The 19,375-nt window shown below is 47.1% G+C and overlaps 1 long non-coding RNA gene and 1 pseudogene across 1 annotated transcript; both read right to left on the bottom strand.

The window, feature by feature from the left end:
* Positions 1–6,680: 6,680 nt before the first annotated feature.
* Positions 6,681–11,705, bottom strand: LOC110124636 (PI-PLC X domain-containing protein 1-like; annotated as a pseudogene).
* Positions 11,706–13,711: 2,006 nt separating this feature from the next.
* On the bottom strand, positions 13,712–18,064 carry LOC139033734 (uncharacterized). Its single transcript, XR_011486219.1, has 3 exons — positions 17,039–18,064; positions 16,320–16,459; positions 13,712–13,827 (listed from the first exon to the last, which is right to left on the bottom strand). It is a non-coding gene; the product is annotated as an uncharacterized lncRNA (long non-coding RNA).
* Between the last annotated feature and the right edge of the window lie 1,311 nt (positions 18,065–19,375).

Raw genomic sequence — 19,375 nt, forward strand, 5'->3', positions numbered from 1 at the left:
CTAATCCCAAAACCAGACAAAGATGCCACAAACAAAGAAAACTACAGGCCAATATCACTGATGAACATACATGAAAAATCTTCAACAAATTCTAGCAAACAGAATCCAACAACATATTCAAATAGTCAGACATCATGACCAAGTGGGTTTATTTCAGGGATGCAAGGATTCTTCAATATTTGCAAATCAATCAATGTGATAAACTGCATTAACAAACTGAAAGATATCTCCATAGATGCAGAGAAAGCCTTTGACAAAATTCAACATGCATTTATGATAAAAACACTCCAGAAAGCAGGCATAGAAAGAACACAACTCAACATAATAAAAGTCATGTATGATAAAACCATAGCAAACTTTATCCTCAAAGGAGAAAAATTGAAAGCATTTCCCCTAAAGTCAGGAACAAGACAAGAGTGCCCACTCTCACCACTACTATTCAACATAGTTTTGGAAGCTTTAGCCATAGCAATCAGAGAAGAAAAAAATTAAAGGGTTTCCAAATTGGAAGAGAGAGAAGAAATAAAACTCTCACTGTTTGCAGATAACATGATCCTTTACACAGAAAGCCCTAAAGACAGCACCAGAAAATGATTAGAGCTAATCAATGAATATAGAAAAGTTGCAGGATATAAAATTAATACACATAAATCCCTTGCATTTCGATACACTAACAATGAGAAAACAGAAAGTGAAATTAAGAAACAATCCCTTTCAGCATTGAGATGAAAAGAATGAAATACTTAGGAATAAAACTACCTAAAGAAACAAAAGACCTATATGTAGAAAACATTAAAACACTGATGAAAGAAATCAAAGATGACACAAATAGATGGAGAAATATACCTTGTTCATGGATCTGAAGAGTCAACATAGTGATAATGAGTATACTACCCAAGGCACTCATAGATTGAATGCAATCCCTATCAAGCTATCAGTGGTATTTTTCACAGAAAGAGAACAAATAATTTCACAATGTATATTGAAATACAGAAAACCTCGAATGGCCAAAGCAATCTTGAGAAAGAAGAATGGAAGAGGAGGAATCAATCTGGCTGATTTCAGACTATACTACAAAGCTACAGCCATCAAGACAGTATGGTACTGGCACAAAGACAGAAATATAGATCAATGGAACAGAACAGAAAGCCCAGAGAAAAACCCACGCACCCATGGACACTGTATCTTTAACAAAGGATGCAAAAATATACAATGGAGAAAAGACAATCTCTTTAACAAGTGGTAATGGGAAAACTGGTCTACCAAATGTAAAAGAAGGCAACTAGAACACTTTCTAACACTGTACTCAAAAATAAACTCAAAATGGACGAAAGATTCAAATGCAGTACTAGAAACTATAAAATTCCTAGAGGAGAACATATTCAAAACACTCCCTTACATAAATCACAGTAGGATCCTCTATGACACACCTCCCAGAGTAATGGAAATACAAGCAAAATTAAACAAACTGGACCTAATTAAACTTAAAAGCTTTTGCACAACGAAGGAAACTATGAGCAAGGTGAAAAGACAGCCTTCAGAATGGGAGAAAATAATAGCAAATGAAACAACTGACAAAGAATTAATCTCAAAAATATACAAACAGCTCCACACCAGAAAAATAAATGACCCAATCAAAAAAATGGGACAAAGAACTGAAGAGACTTTTCTCCAAAGAAGACATACAAATGGCTAACAAACACATGAAAAGATGCTCAACATCACTCATTATCAGAGAAATGCAAATCATAACCACAATGAGGGATCATCTCCCGCTGGTCAGAATGGCTGCTATCAAAAGTCTACAAACAATAATGCTGCAGAGGCTGCAGAGTAAGGGAACCCTCTTACACTGTTGGTGGGAATGCAAACTAGAATGGCCACTATGGAGAACAGTGTGGGGATTCCTTAAAAAACTGGAAATAGAATTGCCATACAACCCAGAAATCCCACTGCTGGGCATACACACTGAGGAAACCAGAACTGAAAAAGACATGTGCACCCCAATGCTCATCACAGCACTCTTTACAATAGCTAGGATATGAAAGCAACCTAGATGTCTTTCAGCATACACACAGAAAACAAAACTGTGATACATATGACTCAGCTATTAAAAAGAACGTATTTGAATCACTTCTAATGAGGTGGATGAACCTGGAGCCTATTATACAGAGTGAAGTATGTCAGAAGGAAAAACACCCATAGAGTACATTAATGCATATATATGGCAACTAGAAAGATGGTAATGATGACCACATATGCGAGGCAGCAAAAGAGACACAGATATAAAGAAGAGACTTTTGCACTCCATGGGACAAGGCCACGGTGAGATGATTTGAGAGACTAGCATCGAAACATGTATATCACGATATGTGAAATAGATCACCCATCGAAATTTGATGCATGACACAGGGCACTCAAAGCCGCTGTACTGGGGAAACCCTGAGGGATGGGATGGGGAGAGAAGTGGTAGGGGTTTCAGGATGGGCAAGACATGTACTCCCATGGCTGATTCAATTCAATATATGGCAAAAACAACCACAATACTGCAAAGTAAGGAGCCTCCAATTAAAATAAATACATGAAGTTAAAAGAAAAAGACCCATGTGCATGCTGTCTATAAGAAATCCACTTCAGACCTAAAGACACATACAGACTGAAAGTGACAGGATGGAAACATATATGCCATGCAAATGGGAATCAAAAACAAGATGGAATAGCAATCCTCATATCAGACCTTAAACAAAAGAAGATTACAAGAGATAAGGAAGGACACTACATAGTGATGAAGGGATCAATACAAGATGAAGGCATATCAATTGTAAACATCTATGCCCCCAACACAGGAGCACCTCAATACATAAGACAGACACTAACAGACATTAAAAGAGAAACTGACAGTAAAACAATCATAGTCGACTTTAACACCCCACTCACACCAATGGACAGATCATCAAAACAGAAAATTAATGCAGAAACACATGTCTTAAATGATACATGAGATGAGATGAATCTCATTGATATCTTCAGGACATGCCATCCAAATGGAGAAGAATACACCTTCTTCTCAAGTGCACAGGGAACATTCTCCAGGATAGACCACATCTTGGGTCCCAAATCAAACCTCAGTAAAATTAACAAAACTGAAATTGTATCAAGTATCTTCTCTGACCACAACACTATGAGACTAGATATCAATTAGAAGAAAAAAAGAAAACTGTAAGAAACACAAACACATGGAGATTAAACCAAACGTTTCTAAGTAACAGGTTACTGAAGAAGTCAAAACGGAAATCAAAAATTTTCTAGAAAAAAATGACAATGAAAACATGACAGCTCAAAACCTATGGGATGCAGGAAAAGCAGTTCTAAGAGGCAAGTTTGTAGCAATACAATCCTAACTCAAGAAACAAGAAAAGCATCGAATAGACAACCTCAATTGACTCCTAAAACAACTGATAACGAAGAAGAACAACAACAACAACAACAAAAAAAAAACCAGCCAAAATTAGTACATGGAAAGAAATCATAAAGATCTGAGCAGAAATAAATGAAAAATAAATGAAAGAAACAATAGCAAAGATTAATAAACTAAAAGCTGGTTCTTTGAGAAGATAAAATTGACAAACCTTTAGCCAGACTCATCAAGAAAAAAGAGAGAAGAATCAAATCAACAAACTTAGAAATGAAAAAGGAGAGATTACAACAGACAATGCAGAAACACAAAGGATTATAAGAGACTATTATGAACAACTATATGGAAATAAAATGGATAACCTGGAAGAAATGGACAGATGCTTAGAAAAGCTCAATCTTCCAAGACTGAAACAGGAAGAAATAGAAATTATGAACCACCCAATTACAAGCTCCAAATCAAAGCTGTGATCAAAAAATTCCCAAAAGACAAAAGCCCAGGACCAGATGGCTTCACAGGTGAATTCCATCAAACATTCAGAGATGAGCAAATGCCTATCCTTCTAAAACTCTCTCAAAAAATTGCAGAGGAAGGAACACTTCCAAACTCATTCTACGAAGCTACCATCACCCTGATACCAAAACCAGACAAAGACAAGACCAAATAAGAAAACTACAGGCCAATATCACTGATGAACATAGATGCAAAAAATCCTCAGCAAAATTTTAGCAAACAGAATTCAACAACACATCAAAAACCATGATCAAGTTGGGTTTATTCCAGGGATGCAAGGATTCTTCAATATTTGCAAATCAATCAATGTGACAGACCATATTAACCAAAGGAAAGCTAAAAATCATATGATAACCTAAATAGATGCAGAAAAAGCCATTAAATTTAAAAATTTTAAATTATTAAATTAAAAATAAATAAAGTTTAAAAAGAAATAAACTAAAAAAAGGAAAAAACGTTGAAATAACTCAAATGTCCATCAACTGGTGATGAATAAATAAAACATGCAATGCAAAATTATTTGGCCATCAAATGAATGGAGTTCTTATATAAGCTATAACATGCTAGAGCTCTGAAATGATTATGTTAATTAAAAGAAGCCAGGAGCAAAAGGCTGTGTATTGCATTATTCTGTTTGTGTGAATGGGTATGTCTCAGATTAGGTAATTCTCTAAAGACCAAAAATAGAGGAGTGAATGCAAGGGCCCAGATGAAGGGGGAAATGGAAAATGACTGCCAACTGGAGAGTGTTTCCCATTGGAGTGATGAAAATATTCTAGAATGAGGCTGTGGTTATGGTTATTCAACCTATGAATAAGTTACAAATCAATGAATTATACAGCTTAACTAGTAGATTCATGGTACAGGTACATGATGTCAATTAAGCAAACATTTTTTAAACTACTGAAATTAACCTCTATGTCCAGGAATATTATTCTTCAAAAACAAAGGAGAAGGAGATATTCTCATATGAACAAAAAATTGGGGAATTCATTCTCAGCAGATACCTTGTCTGTAAGAAATGTTAAAAGAAGTTATTTACACAGAATAAGATGATATTGAAGAGAAACTATGAGTTAAGAAAGACTGTTATGTTGAAGTTTGACAGAAAGCAACAAAATTCTGGAAAGCAATTATCCTTCAATGAAAAATTAATTGAAAAAATAAACAAAGGCAAATTGAAATGAAGGGTTTTTTCTTATTATTAATTGGTTAAAGATAAATGCTTCTTTGGGCTTCTCCATCTTTGTTTTTCACTGATTATGAATCTTCATAATTAAAGTGGGTTTCATGTATACAAGATCTATTTTCACTCAGTGGTAAAGAATCCGCCTGCAATGCAGGAGCTGTAGCAGATGCGAATTCCATCTCTGGGTCAGGAAGATCCCCTGCAGGAGAGCATGGCAACCCACTCCAGCATTCTTGCCTGGAGAATCCCCGTGAACAGAAGAGACTGGTGGGCTTACAGTCCATGGGGTGGCAAAGAGTTGGACACGACTGTGCAAGTAAACAACAGCAGACACATATTCCTAACAGAAACTCTGAAGATATAAAAATAGATGAGAAAATTCTCAGCCTAAACAAAGCAAAACAAAAACAAAAAAAACCTAGATAGTAGAGCTGAATTATAAAAGGTTTTAGGCAATAAAATGTCTCCCAACAGTAGTGTAAACAGTGTGTTCCACACAAGGGAGTGGAGTCATTTTTAATACTCACTCAATAGAAAAACATTCTAGTTACATTCATAAATTAAAGAAAATGAAAATGTCCAGAAAACATAGTATAAAATCTACTGATCATTTTGTATCTAATTAAGACTGTAAAACTGTAAGGGGATTTTTAACAAAAAATGTCTGTGAAAATTTAAGCAGCCCCCAATGAAAAGAGTTGGACACGACTGAGTGACTGAACTGAACTGAAGTAGTCCCAATGAATGTTATTTTCTTTTCTTTTTCCCATAGGCTCAAAGTAATTGACAATTAAGAATGAATTTCACTTTAAAACATATTTTTCAATTTCAACAGGATGTTTTATATTCAAATATAAGATTTTTCAAGCTAAAAAAGTTTGTACCTTGCAGTGAATATTTTGTTTCACTGACTTAGACATAAATAAAATCACATTGTGTGTCTTTACCTTGACCATCTTTGTGGTATCACTGTGCATTTAGAATCAACTGTTTGAATGTGGGGTCTGTGAAGTTCTCAGGTCACATACTGTTGAAGCCTAGCTTGAAGGATTTTGAGCATTACCTTGCTAGCATGTGAAATGAGTGCAGCCATGTGGTAGTTTGAACATTGTTTGGCATTGCCCTTCTTTGGGATTGAAATGAAAACTGACCTTTTCCAGTCCTTTGGTCACTGCCAAGTTTTCCAAACTGGCTGGAATATTGAGTGCACCAATTTAACAGCACCATCTTTTAGGATTTGAAAAGCTCAGCTGGAATTTCATCACCTCCACTAGCTTTGTTCCTACTGCTGCTTCCTAAAGCCCACTTGACTTTGCACTCCAGGATTGTCTGGCTCTAGGTGAGTGATCACACCATCGTGGTTATCCAGGTTATTAAGATTTTTTTTTTTTTTTACAGTTCTTCTGTGTATTCTTGCTACCTCTTCTTAATCTCTTCTGCTTTAGTTAGGCCCATAATGTTTCTGTCCTTTATTGTGCCTGTCTTTGCATGAAATGTTCCCTTGGCATCTCTAATTTTCTTGAAGAGATCTCTAGTCTTTCCCATTCTATCGTGATTTCCTCTGTTTCTTTGCTTTATTCAAATCCCTTGTGAGTATACATTGGAAGGGACAAACAGACTCAAGGGTTAGGCCTGGCACACAGGGCACCAGAAGACCTATGGATGGAGGTTCCTGACATTGTACAGGAGGTGGTGATCAAAAGCACCCACAAGAAAAGGAAATGCAAACCGGCAAAGTGGTTGTCTGGGGAGGCCTTACAAATAGATAAGAAGAGAAGAGAAAGGTAAAGCAGACACGGAAACATATAGCCACTGCCATGGTGCCTCCCCCGCCTCCCGAGCGGGGGGTCACCGTCTGCTGCTCTCAGTGCCAGGGGGCGGGGACAACCCAGCCTCTCCTACGGGGAAGCCACGGACCGGGTGTGTCTCCCTGAGGATGTGATTGTACAAATCATGCACTCACCTTTAATCATCACCTCACACCCTGCATTCGCCGAGAGACACACGGAGGACCGAGGAGACCATGGACCCTGCCACCTGGCCCCACCTCTGCAGTCACCAACATTCAGTGGATGGGCGGACGGATGACCAGCCCCGCAGGACAGGGCTGAGAAGAGCCTCCGCAATGCCCAGCTCCTAAATGCGAAGTCCATCAGCCCCAAGGCGGCTTCCGGTTTAGGCCAGTGATGGCACAGGACATGCCGAGACACAGCCTCCGCGATACCCAGCTCCACCCACGCGCTGTTCGCCGGCCTCGAGGCAGCTTCCGGTTCAGCCCAATGACGTCACAGGATGCGAACGAGAAGCCGCCTCCGCAATGCCCAGCCCCTCAGTGCGCAGTCCTTCAGCCCCGAGGCGGCTTCCGGTTCAGGCTGGTCTCATCACAGGACGTAACTGAGACGCAGCCTCTGCGCTGCCGAGCTCCACACACGCGCCGTCCATCAGCCCCGAAGCAGCTTCCGCTTCAACCTGATGACATCGCCAACAAACCCGACGGCCCAGATGAAGTCGCCTGCGATGGTGTTGGTATAGCCGGCAGCTGACCCCGGGCAGTGGCCCCGCACCCATGCGCAAACGTAGTGGAGCCAGGGACCAGGCCGGGTGGACGAGGACAAACTCCAGGTTCTCAGTGAGTTTGATGCCGGCCATGAACAGCCTGCCTGGGACAAGAGAGGGGCTGCTGTTCATGGTGCCAGCTGTGGGGTCATCCGCCCACATGTGCAGTCACTAACCCATGGAGTCACGTGGCCAACCAAACCATGGTCACTGACTCACATGGTCAGTCACCAACCCATCCGGTCACTACCCCATGCAGTGATCCCTCCACGTGGCCACCAACCCACGTGGTCACCCACCCATGGGGTCACCTGTCTACATGATTACCCCCTCACACCATCACCCGCCCATGCGGTCACCCACTCACCGGGTCAGCAACTGACATGGTACCCACCCTGCAGTCAGCAACTCAAACGGGTCACCCACCCACACGCTCACCCACCCACGCGGTCACCAACCCACACATCTCCTGTCCACGTGACGCTTAACCCATGGGGTCACCTGCCCACACAGTCACCAAGCTGTGCCACCACCCACCCAGACTCTGGCCTCTGCAGCGGTCAGAGATTCAGATGTCTGACAGAGACCAAAGTTCAGACAGCAGGGGCTCACAGGGGTGTTGACTCATGAATTTCTCCTGTTACAGAGGGCAGGCGGGCTCAGCCCTCTGCCTGACAGTGACCCCAGAGATGTCCATGTCCTGACCCTATGTGGTGGACACAATAATGTCTGCACGGATGTTCACGCCCTGTCTACATCCTGACCCCCTGTGGTGGACACAGTAATGTCCCCAAGGATGTCCACACCCTGGTCCCCATGTGGTGAACAGAATAATGTCCCCTAATATGTCCTGTTCCATTTCTCCACTTGAACCCAAAGCCAGCCCCATGCGCTAGGACTTGCGTGTGACCAGCTGTCCCGGTATGAAGGTGGCACTCACTTGGGTGGCTGCAGCTCTTCATGTGCTCCAGGTAGTGGACGAGCTCTAGGTGCTTCACCTGGTTCCCCCACCAGTAGGGAATCCTGGGCCACAGTTCTGCATGCTGACTCATGGACGCCTCATCCTTGTACCGCAGGATGACCTGCTGGCCCCGGGACCACAGCTGGCACAGATTCGGCACCTCCTGTGGGGAGAATCATCCAGGTGCCCATGAGACGTGTGCACAGGGGTTATTGGGGTGCCTTGTGACATAATGTGTCAGTTATTGGGGGTGTCCCAGAATCTACAGTGGTGTGTGGATTATTGAGGTGTCTATGAGCAGTGATGGGCTGACTATTGGGTTTTCTGTGAGAAGAGACAGTCATGGGTGGAATAATGGCATGTCTGAGTAGAGACACTAGTGGGTAGATAACTGGGGTGTCTGAGTGGAGATGGTGATGGGTGGGTTATTGGGGTGTCTTGAGCAGTGATTGGTAGATTTTTGGGGTGTTTGAGTGGAGACAGTGGTGGGTAGATTACTTGGGTGTCTTGAGAAGTGATGGGTCAATTGTTGGGGTGCCTGAGTGGAAACAGGTGGGTGGATTATTGGGGTTTCTGATAGGAAGCAGATGGGTGGATTACTGGGGCATCTTGAGGCGTGGTTGATGGATTTTAGGAGTGTCTGAATAGAGACCGGGCAGGGTGGATTATTGGGGGTGCCTGTGACCAGTGATGGGCTGGTTATTGGGGTGTTTGAGTGGAGACAGTGGTGGGTGGATTACTGGGGTTCTGTGAGCGGTATCACCTGGTGTCTGAATCAGCCTCATGCAGCCAACAGATAGTCTGATTACAGTGAAGCCTAGTGCTCCCGCTGCCAAGAGCATGGGGAGCCTGTGGCCCCTAATCACCCCACGGGGACACAGCATGTCCCCAAAGATGTTCTTGATGCAGCCCATCAGGTACTTGTGCAGGTGGGTCCTCCATCATGCACTCGAAGTTCCTGCATGTCAGGATAACCACCTCCCGGGGGTGGTTCTCCAGCCACTCCGAGATCTCCGTGAGCATGTCCTGAGTGGGGGTGGAGGAGAAGGGCCTTGTAGTGAGAGACAGAGGGGCATGAGTGGGGACTTCCCCCAGCACAGCCCCTCTACAGACGGGTTGGGGGGTCCTGACACACAAAGACATAAAGCATAGTGCCTGCTCCCAAGGGAGCCAGCCTCTCCTGAGTGGCAGTGGGGAGCCGTGGCTTTACTCTGGTGTGTGTGTGTTTCCGTGTGTGTATGTACACGCTCCTGTAGGTACAGGTGCACACACATGTGTGCATGTGTTCAGGGTCTGTGTGTGCACGGATGTGTATGTGTGTGTGTGTGTGTGCACAGCAGCAGAGAGCAGTGCTTATAATACTGTGTGAAGTCTGTACTCCAGGGAGCGTGCAAGGCCAGCAGGGTACATTCACAGTGAGGCCCAGGCCGGAACCTCCAAGGGTCATTAGGTTCTGTGGTGGGGGCACTGGGGGCCGAGGCCAGAGTGAAGCATTAAGTGACTTGGCCAGCAGCAGAGAGAATGGACTGGACACCCCAAAACTGGACACAGGAAAAGACATGTCAGGGACCTGGTTTAGTCAAATTCTGGGAGACACCCCAGAGGCCAGGGGTAGAGGTGTGAGTTCAGAAATGCATGTTGGTCAAGAATTCTGAGTGACTGATGCCAGAGGTCAGCCCTCTCCTGCCAGGAGTGGACGTGTGTCTGTCCCCTTAGAGATCAGTGTCTTCTAACGGGAGTGGACCTGTGTTGTCCCCTTAAAGGTCAGCCTCTCTTGCCTGGAGTGACCGTGTGTCCATCTTAGTGGACGTGTGTCCGTCTGAGTGGATGTGTGTCTGTCTGGGTGGATGTGTGTCCATTCTTAGAGGCCAGCATCTTGTAACTGGAGTGGACCTGTGTTTTCCCCTTAGAGGTCTGCCTCTCCTGCCTGGAGTGGCCATATGTCCATCTGAGTGGACGTGAGCCCATCCCCTCAGAGGCCCTCCCCGTCCTGCCTGGACCAGACGTGGGTGTCCCTGGCTGGCGGACCCCCGTCCGTACCCCCTGCCCCTGCCCCCACCTCCACGAGGGCCGTCGTGTACACCATGTGGCCAGAATGCAGGTTCCCCTTGGTGCCCTCCTCTGTGTGCGCCATCCGCAGGTCCTCACGTCTGGCATCCAGCTGCTTCGTGATGCTCAGCACCTGCACACAGAGGTCGGTCACCTGTGCTGGGCACAGAGGGTGGCCCCCCACTCAGGGGCTGGGCATGCACTGAGGATGCCCAATGAGGGCCACATCGTCCACTGTGAAATCAACAGTGTTGGTGCTGCCGGGGTTGAAGCCCTGCTTCTGGGAACAGGGTCTCCAGGGTCACTGGTCACATGGAGCACACAGCCCGGGTCCAGATTGTGGTCTTGGGGGGGGTGTTCCTGCAGAGTCCAGCCTCACCCTCCTCTCAGGCAGTCCCTGGGTGGAAGCGCCCTGTGGGTTCAACAGCCCAGGCTCCAAATACCCAAGCTGGACCCTTGGACATGAGGACACACAAGACCCACAGAGGTCTGTGCCCACCCCCACAAACAGTACTAGAAAAGGCAAGAAGGAATCAAGCGGGGAGAACGAAAGGAAGAAACATCTGTCCACCACACAAATAAGACAGGAAAAAGCAAAAAATAACTTAACATAAATTGAAAAGTGAAAGTTGCTCAGTTGTTTCCAACTTTTTTTGATCTGATGGACTGTAGCCCACCAGACCCCTCTGTCCATGGAATTATCCAGGCAAGATTACTGGAGTGGGTTGCCATTCCCTTCTCCAGGAGATCTTCCCAACCCAGGAATCGAACCCATGTCTCCTGCATTGCAAGCAGATTCTTTACCAACTGAGCCACCAGGGAATCCCTAATATAAATTCGTAGCAGAAAATGTACTGTGTCCTCTACAAGGAGTCATAATGGAAAAAGAAAGAAAATATAAGGATAAAAAAAGGGAAAGAAAATAATAGATTTCCTCTATCCAAAATAAAAGAAAAAGCAAAAACTAATATTAACATAAACTAGTAGCAGAAAACGGTACTGTGTTCTCTGCACAGAGTCATAATGGAAAAAGAAAAAATATATAAGGATAAAAAATGGGAAAAGGGGAAGTCACAGTGCCCCCCCCCCCAATCCAAATTAAAAGAAAAAGCAAAGACTTATATGAATATTGTCAGCTACACACAGGCACTTGCCATCCACCTCTACAAGGATTAAATTAAATGCTGCTGCAGCAAATGACCTTCAACACCCCTTGAAAGACCACCACCCATGTCCCCCACCCCCCACACAACCCAGTTCTCCTTGAAAGCCATACCTCTTGAGACCCCGGCACCGAGGCCCCCCAGGATGGAGGGACCCTGCCCTGGAGGACATAGACCAGAGGGACCCTGGCACCAAGGGACCCTCAGAGCAGAGGGACCCCAGTCCTGCAGGACTCCCGGGTTCTGGTGGACCCCCTACTGCTTGCTCCCTCCTCTGGGTGTGAGCTCTTAAGGCCAGGCTGCAGGCACCTGATGCAAGCAGGAATGAGGTTTGCCCACATTCCAGCCCTGGCTCTCTGCCTATCAGATCCCCTGAGGAGGATTCCAGCAACCGGGGATCTCCCAGGAGGGAGCAGTTACACAAGGCAAGAGCTGTGCTTGACAGCCATCTGTCCCCTCCAGGTGGGCCCCTGCTCCTGAGGGCACCTGGGCCCAGGTGGGTTCTCTACCCAGCCCAGCATCCAACCCCTGGCTAACGTGTGCCAGTGACAGGACCACTGTCAGTTGGGTGCCCCCTCCCCACAGACAGGGCCCCCAGCATTGACTCCTCTACATCCTCCACAATGACTGCTTCCCACCCGGCTTCTCTCACCCCATAAAATCCCCAATCCACCCAGGAGAAGCACTACAGGGGAGGGGTGTGAGTGCTTCAGTCCTCTCGACTCTCTGTGACCCCATGGACTGTAGCCTGCCAGGCTCCTCTGTCCATGGGATTTCCCAGGTGAGAATACTACAGTGGGGTGCCATTTTCTCCTCCAGGGATCTTCCTGGCCCAGGGATCAAACCCGGGTCCCCTGCATTGCAGGCTGATTCTTTACTGTCTGAGCCACCAAGAAAGTCTCCCTGGAGGAGGTGCCAGGGTGCAAACACAGACCCACCTCAGAGGACATGGGAACTCAACTATTGCTTATCTGGAACCAGGAAGGAGCTCTGGTGTCAGCTCAGCTGCACAAAGGGCAGGACCCAGCCTCCCCTTCCCCTCCCAGCTCCCCCAGCCTCTGTGACTTCAGGCTGTGATGCTCTTAGTCCATGGGTCCCCCTTCTGACTCCAGGCTGGTTCCACAGTAAAGCCGTGTCCTTTCCTACCTTTCTGGGAGGCTCTCTGTGTGGGGAAGATCTCCTGGAGGAGGGCATGGCAACCCACTCCAGTATTCTTGCCTGGAGAATCCCATGGACAGAGGAGCCTGGTGGGTACAGTCCATGTTGTTGCAACGAGTCAGAGACGACATAGCACAGACAGACCCTCTGTAGTTGCAAGTACTCCCATAGTATTTTCAGGCTCCTTATGATGCCAGTGTTGTGGGTCGTGTGTAATTTCATTTATTCTTTTTCCTTTTAAATCTGTGTGTTCTGTTTCAGAGACAGTGTGGATAGGTTCACACTTTAGCGGTCACCCAGGGACAATCCAGAAATCCTTCCTTTCTGTCTCTGAACATAGGTTTGGACTAGCTTTTTATTTCTTTCTCTCTCTCTTTTTTTCTTATTTATTCTCAGGGTCAAGGGATGGGAAGGAGGATTTACAATAAGTTTATAATCAGATTTATAGGTTCATAATATAATTTGATTTGATGATATTACGGAAGAGTGGATGGATGGGTGAATTGATGATGGGCAGGTGGATGGACGGATAGAGGGAGGGTTGGGCAATGGTTGGGTCAGTGGGGTTGGATCGGTGGATGGGTGGATGATGGACTGGTTGGTGGATGGATGGATGATGGATGGGTGGATTTGGATGGATGGGTGGGTGGATGGGTGGGTGGATAGATGGATGGACGAGTGGATGGATAGGTGAGTGGGTGGGTGGGTGTGTGGGTGGATGGATGGATGGGTGGGTCAGTAGTATGTGGTACATGCACACAGTGGTGTATGACTCACCATGAAAAGGAGTGAAGTTCTGACACACCCTACATCGTGGATGGACCTTGAACACATGATGATCAGTGAGAGAAGCAGACACAGAAGGACACATTTTACGTGTCCATTTATAAGAGATGTCCAGAACAGGCCAATTTACAAAGACAGAAGCAGATGAGTGGTGCCCGGGCTTGGGGGAGAGGCATCACGAGTTATTATGTCACAGGGTACAGGAAGGAGAGTGGCCAAGGGCCCCTCTGGATGGAGGAGTCCTGAAGACTCGGAAGCCTCCTCCTGTGGGGCCCCCCACAGCCTTCCCCACGGGCAAGCACCTGGGAGTGCTGAGAGACTGGGTCCATGGATCCCTGTCTGCTCCACACCCTCAAGGGCAGGGCCATGTAGGGGCCCCTCCTCCCAGGGATGGGGTGGCCGGCATAGAACCTCACAGCTGTCGAGAGGGTGAGAAAGAGTCTAAAGCTGCCTTCCATAGAAAACAGCACTTCCTGTTTGTCCAACTGTCCATGTGTGCTCCCAGTGGGCAGTGCCCAGGGTCACAGAGCCAGGTCAGTTCCCGGTGTCCACGCGGCCAGAGGAGTGCTGGTGGAGAATGGGGTGCGTTTGCACCTTGAGGAGGTGAGCAGGCTTCTGTCTGGCAGGGACCCTCCCCTCCCAGGCCACGGTGTCTGGTGGCCGCCCCCTGATGGCCTGAGCACAGCAGTGTCATTCTGGAAGTGCCCACCTGCCTGGTCACCACCAGGCATCCCCAAGTCGAGATGCCCACCCATGGCTGAGCTTTGCAGCACTTTTTGCAACCAAACTGGCTGGAGTCAAAGGTTCCTCATTTTAATTAGATATTTCTGGTACCACTTAATGAGTTGTTTTGGGGGCGGGTGGACACCATAAACTTTGGGCCCTCCAGGCTCAAGTGCAGAAGGTCCAGCACAAGCTCTGATGGAAAAGGTGGGTGGAAAGGTGAGGGGTCCCCAGGAGTAGGACAGAGTGGCTGAGAAAGCACAACCCCCCCCCCCCCAGGGTGGCTGGCATGTGTCCTCAAGGCAGGCTCTCGGAGGTTCACATACCTTCTGGGTTGAATGGGATAAAGTGGACAGAGAAGGGAAGGTGCTGGTGTGTGTATGTATGTGTGTGCAGTGTGTGTGCGTGTGTGTTTGGGGTGTGTGTGTTTTTTCTGTGTGTGTGTGTGTGTGTTTGGGGTGTGTGTGTGTGTTTGTGTTTGGGGTGTGTATGTGTGCTGTGTGTGTGTGTGTTTGGTGTGCAACTGTGTGTGTGTGTTGTGTTTGGGGTGTGTGTGTGTTTGCATGTGTGTGTTTGTTGTATGTGTGTTTGGTGTGCATCTGTGTGTGGTGTGTGTGTGCGTGGTGTATCTTTGTGTGTTTGTGTGTTTGGTGTGTGTGTGCATGTGTGTGTTTATTGTGTGTGTGGTGTGTGTGTGTGTCTGTGTGGTGTATCTGTGTGTGTGTGTGGTGTATCTATTTGTGTGTGTGTGTGTGGTGTGTGTGTGCATGTGTGTGTTTATTGTGTGTGTGTGGTGTATCTGTGTGTGTGTGTGTGGTGTATCTATTTGTGTGTGTGTGTGTGTGGTGTGTGTGTGCATGTGTGTGTTTATTGTGTGTGTGTGGTGTGCATCTATATGTGGGGTGTGTGTGTGTGTGTGTGTGTGTGTGTGTGTGTGTGTGTGGTGTATCTGTGTGTATGTGTGGTGTATCTTTGTGTGTTTGTGTGTTTGGTGTGTGTGTGCATGTGTGTGTTTATTGTGTGTGTGTGGTGTGTGTGTGTGTGTGTGGTGTATCTATTTGTGTGTGTGTGTGTGGTGTGTGTGTGCATGTGTGTGTTTATTGTGTGTGTGTGGTGTGCATCTATGTGTGGTGTGTGTGTGTGTGTGGTGTATATGTGTGTGTGTGTGTGGTGTATCTTTGTGTGTTTGTGTGTTTGGTGTGTGTGTGCATGTGTGTGTTTATTGTGTGTGGTGTGTGTGTGTGTGTGTGTGGTGTATCTGTGTGTGTGTGTGTGGTGTATCTATTTGTGTGTGTGTGTGGTGTGTGTGTGCATGTGTGTGTTTATTGTGTGTGTGTGGTGTGTGTGTGTGTGTGTGTGTGGTGTATATGTGTGTGTGTGTGTGGTGTATCTATTTGTGTGTATGTGTGTGGTGTGTGTGTGCATGTGTGTGTTTATTGTGTGTGTGTGGTGTGTGTGTGTGTGTGTGGTGTATCTGTGTGTGTGTGTGGTGTATCTATTTGTGTGTGTGTGTGTGGTGTGTGTGTGCATGTGTGTGTTTATTGTGTGTGTGGTGTGTGTGTGTGTGTGTGGTGTATCTGTGTGTGTGTGTGGTGTATCTATTTGTGTGTGTGTGTGGTGTGTGTGTGCATGTGTGTGTGTGTTTGGTGTGAATCTATGTGTGTGTGTTCAGTGTGCATGTGTGTTTGGTGTGTGTTCAGTGTGCCTGTGAGTGCCTGCCTGGGTGCATGTTTGGCGCTGACGCTTCCCACACTTGGACCTGTCTCGCAGCTGCATCCCTGCCGAGCTAAGCCTGCGGGGCCTCACCTGGGATGGAGAGGTGTTGCAGGGGCACGTCCCAGAGAGGAGAACTCGGCGCCAATATCCAGTCCACGTTTGCCTTGGTGGCGCAGGAAGGAACCGGGCAAGCTCACCTGCCAGCCCAGCAGATGTCGAGCCTGGGAGATCTGGGGGAGGAAATGGGGCTTTGCAGAATTAAATCAGGATGTGCAGAAGACCCAGTGCTGGCGGCGCGGAGGCGTGGCTCTGACAAACGAGAAACAGCGGACTTGTCTCCAAGAGAGAGGAGGATTGGGTGGTGGAGAGGGGAGAAGAGCACTAGAGACAGAGAGACTAAGACACAGAGAGAAATGAACAGAGACATGAAGAGAGACAGACAGAAGCAGAGCGAGGGGAGAGAGAGACACAGGAGGTGAAGTGAGGGTTTGAGGGGGAGCAAGGGAGGGAGGAGACAGGGACCAACAGACAGACCCCAGCAGCTCAAGTCTGTTCTCCCTGAGGCTAGAGCTGGCGTGTCCCTCCAGAGGGTCCCCCACCCTCATGCTGTGCACCAGTCCACTCCACTTGGGGCTGAGAGGGGCCCAGTTGAGCCTGTGGGGTCTCCAGGTTTGGGGGCTTCCATCCTAGGGGAGATGGAGCCCAGGCACTAGGTCACACCCCCTTCACTCCCCAGAGGCGCTCTCTCCATCTGGTGGGTGTTGCTGCAGTAAAAGTGACTGGACAGGCTCCCAGCATGAAGCACCCACCTGAGCAGCTAAGAAGCTGGGATTGCCTCCGGTCAGGGTCTGAGTGTCCCCTCTCTCCTGTTCTGGGTGGGTGTCCTGGTGGAGCGGGGACAGATGAGTAAAAACACTATAGAGTCTTTACCCACGTGGGGCCAAGCGTGGCCATCCCATCATGCAAGGAGATGATTTAAAACACAATCACCTGGATACATGAACCATGACTTCTGAGTGGTGGCTGCAGACTTTTGTCCACCCACCCAGACCCTGATCTCACTCCCGAGCCCCTGTGCCTTGTCTTTCCACGTGGGAGAGGGGACAGAGCCCTCTTCATGGTGTTGAAGGTGATCTGAGGGTCCAGGAACCCCCTCCCTCACCCACCATGTCCTGGAAACAGTTTCTGCAAAGACCCCTCCCTATAGAGACTCAGATCCTCACTTCCCTGACCCGGCCACACAGACCAGTCCCTCCCCAGGATCATCAGTCGGGGCTGACCCGGTCATTGCCAGGACCAGTCAGAACATGGGCCTGTGACCCACTGGTTCTGCCTACTCAGCCCCGACTGCAGCCACTGTCCCTGCCTGGGCAGAACCCTCCCCTCACAGCTCCTCCTGAGTCAGGGCCTGTGGTCCACATGCCATCAGGACTGCTTTCATGGCAAACACACGCCTGGGCCTTTATGTTTGTGTTTCCTGCTCTCCACGGACAGGGGTTGTCCCTATTCTTAAGGTCCCCTCTCTATAGTAATAGTTCCCTTCTGTTGTCTTAGTCCCCCCTCTACAATAATAGTCCCCTTCTGTTGTCATGGTCCCCCCTCTACAATAATACTCCCCTTCTATTGTCATGCTGTCCCCTCTACAGTAATAGTTCCCCTTCTATAGTAATAGCTCCCTCTAATATCATAGTTGGAGAAAAGCATGGCAACCCACTCCAGTATTCTTGCCTGGAGAATCCCATGGACAGAGGAGCTTGGCGGGCTCCATGCGGTCAGTCCATGGAGTCACAAAGAGTGAGACACGACTGAACGACCAGCACTAATGTCATAGTGTTTAGAGTAGTAGGCCTCTTCTCAAAATTCCACTTCTACAGTAACTGTTCTCCTCTACTGTCATAGTTCCCCCTCTGTAATAATAGTCCTCCTTAATTGTATTACTCCCCTTCTATTGTCATTGCCCCCCTACAGTAATAGTTCCTCTTCTACAATATTCAGTTCAGTTCAGTTCAGTCACTCAGTCGTGTCCAACTCTTTGCAACCCCATGAATTGCAGCACGCCAGGCCTCCCTGTCCATCACCAGCTCCCAGAGTTTACTCAAACTCATGCCCATCGAGTCGGTGATGCCATCGTGCCATCTCATCCTCTGTTGTCCCCTTCTCCTCCTGCCCCCAATCCCTCCCAGCATCAGGGTCTTTTCCAATGAGTCAACTCTTCACATGAGGTGGCCAAAGTACTGGAGTTTCAGCTTCAGCATCAGTCCTTCCAATGAACACCCAGGGCTGATCTCCTTCAGGATGGACTGGTTGGATCTCCTTGCAGTCCAAGGGACTCTCAAGAGTCTTCTCCAACACCACAGTTCAAAAGCATCAATTCTTCAGCACTCAGCTTCACAGTGCAACTCTCACATCCATACATGACCACTGGAAAATCCATAGCCTTGACCAGACAGACCTTTGTTGACAAAGTAATGTCTCTGCTTTTTAATATGCTATACAGGTTGGTCATAACTTTCTTTCCAAGGAGTAAGTGTTTTTTAATTTCATGATTGCAGTCACCATCTGCAGTGATTTTGGAGCCCAAAAAAATGAAGTCTGACACTGTTTCCACTGTCTCCCCATCTATTTCCCATGAGGTGATGGGACCAGATGCCATGGTCTTAGTTTTCTGAATGTTAAGCTTTAAGCCAACTTTTTCATTCTCCTCTTTCAGTTTCATCAAGAGGCTTTTTAGTTCCTCTTCACTCTGCCATAAGGGTGGTGTCATCTGCATATCTGAGGTTATTGATATTTCTTCCGGCAATCTTGATTCCAGCTTGTGCTTCTTCCAGCCCAGCGTTTCTCATGATGTACTCTGCATATAAGTTAAATAAGCAGGGTGACTTGCTTGTCACAGTGCCTTGCTTGTACAGCCTTGATGTACTCCTTTTCCTACTTGGAACCAGTCTGTTTTTCCATGCCCAGTTCTAACTATTGCTTCCTGACCTGCATACAGGTTTCTCAAGAGGCAAGTCAGGTGGTATGGTATTCCCATCTCTTTCAGAATTTTCCACCGTTTATTGTGATCCACACAGTCGAAGGCTTTGGCATAGTCAATGAAGCAGAAATAGATGTTTTTCTGGAACTCTGTTGCTCTTTTGATGATCCAG

Source organism: Odocoileus virginianus, unplaced genomic scaffold, assembly GCF_023699985.2.
Source record: "Odocoileus virginianus isolate 20LAN1187 ecotype Illinois unplaced genomic scaffold, Ovbor_1.2 Unplaced_Scaffold_53, whole genome shotgun sequence".
NCBI lineage: Eukaryota > Metazoa > Chordata > Mammalia > Artiodactyla > Cervidae > Odocoileus > Odocoileus virginianus.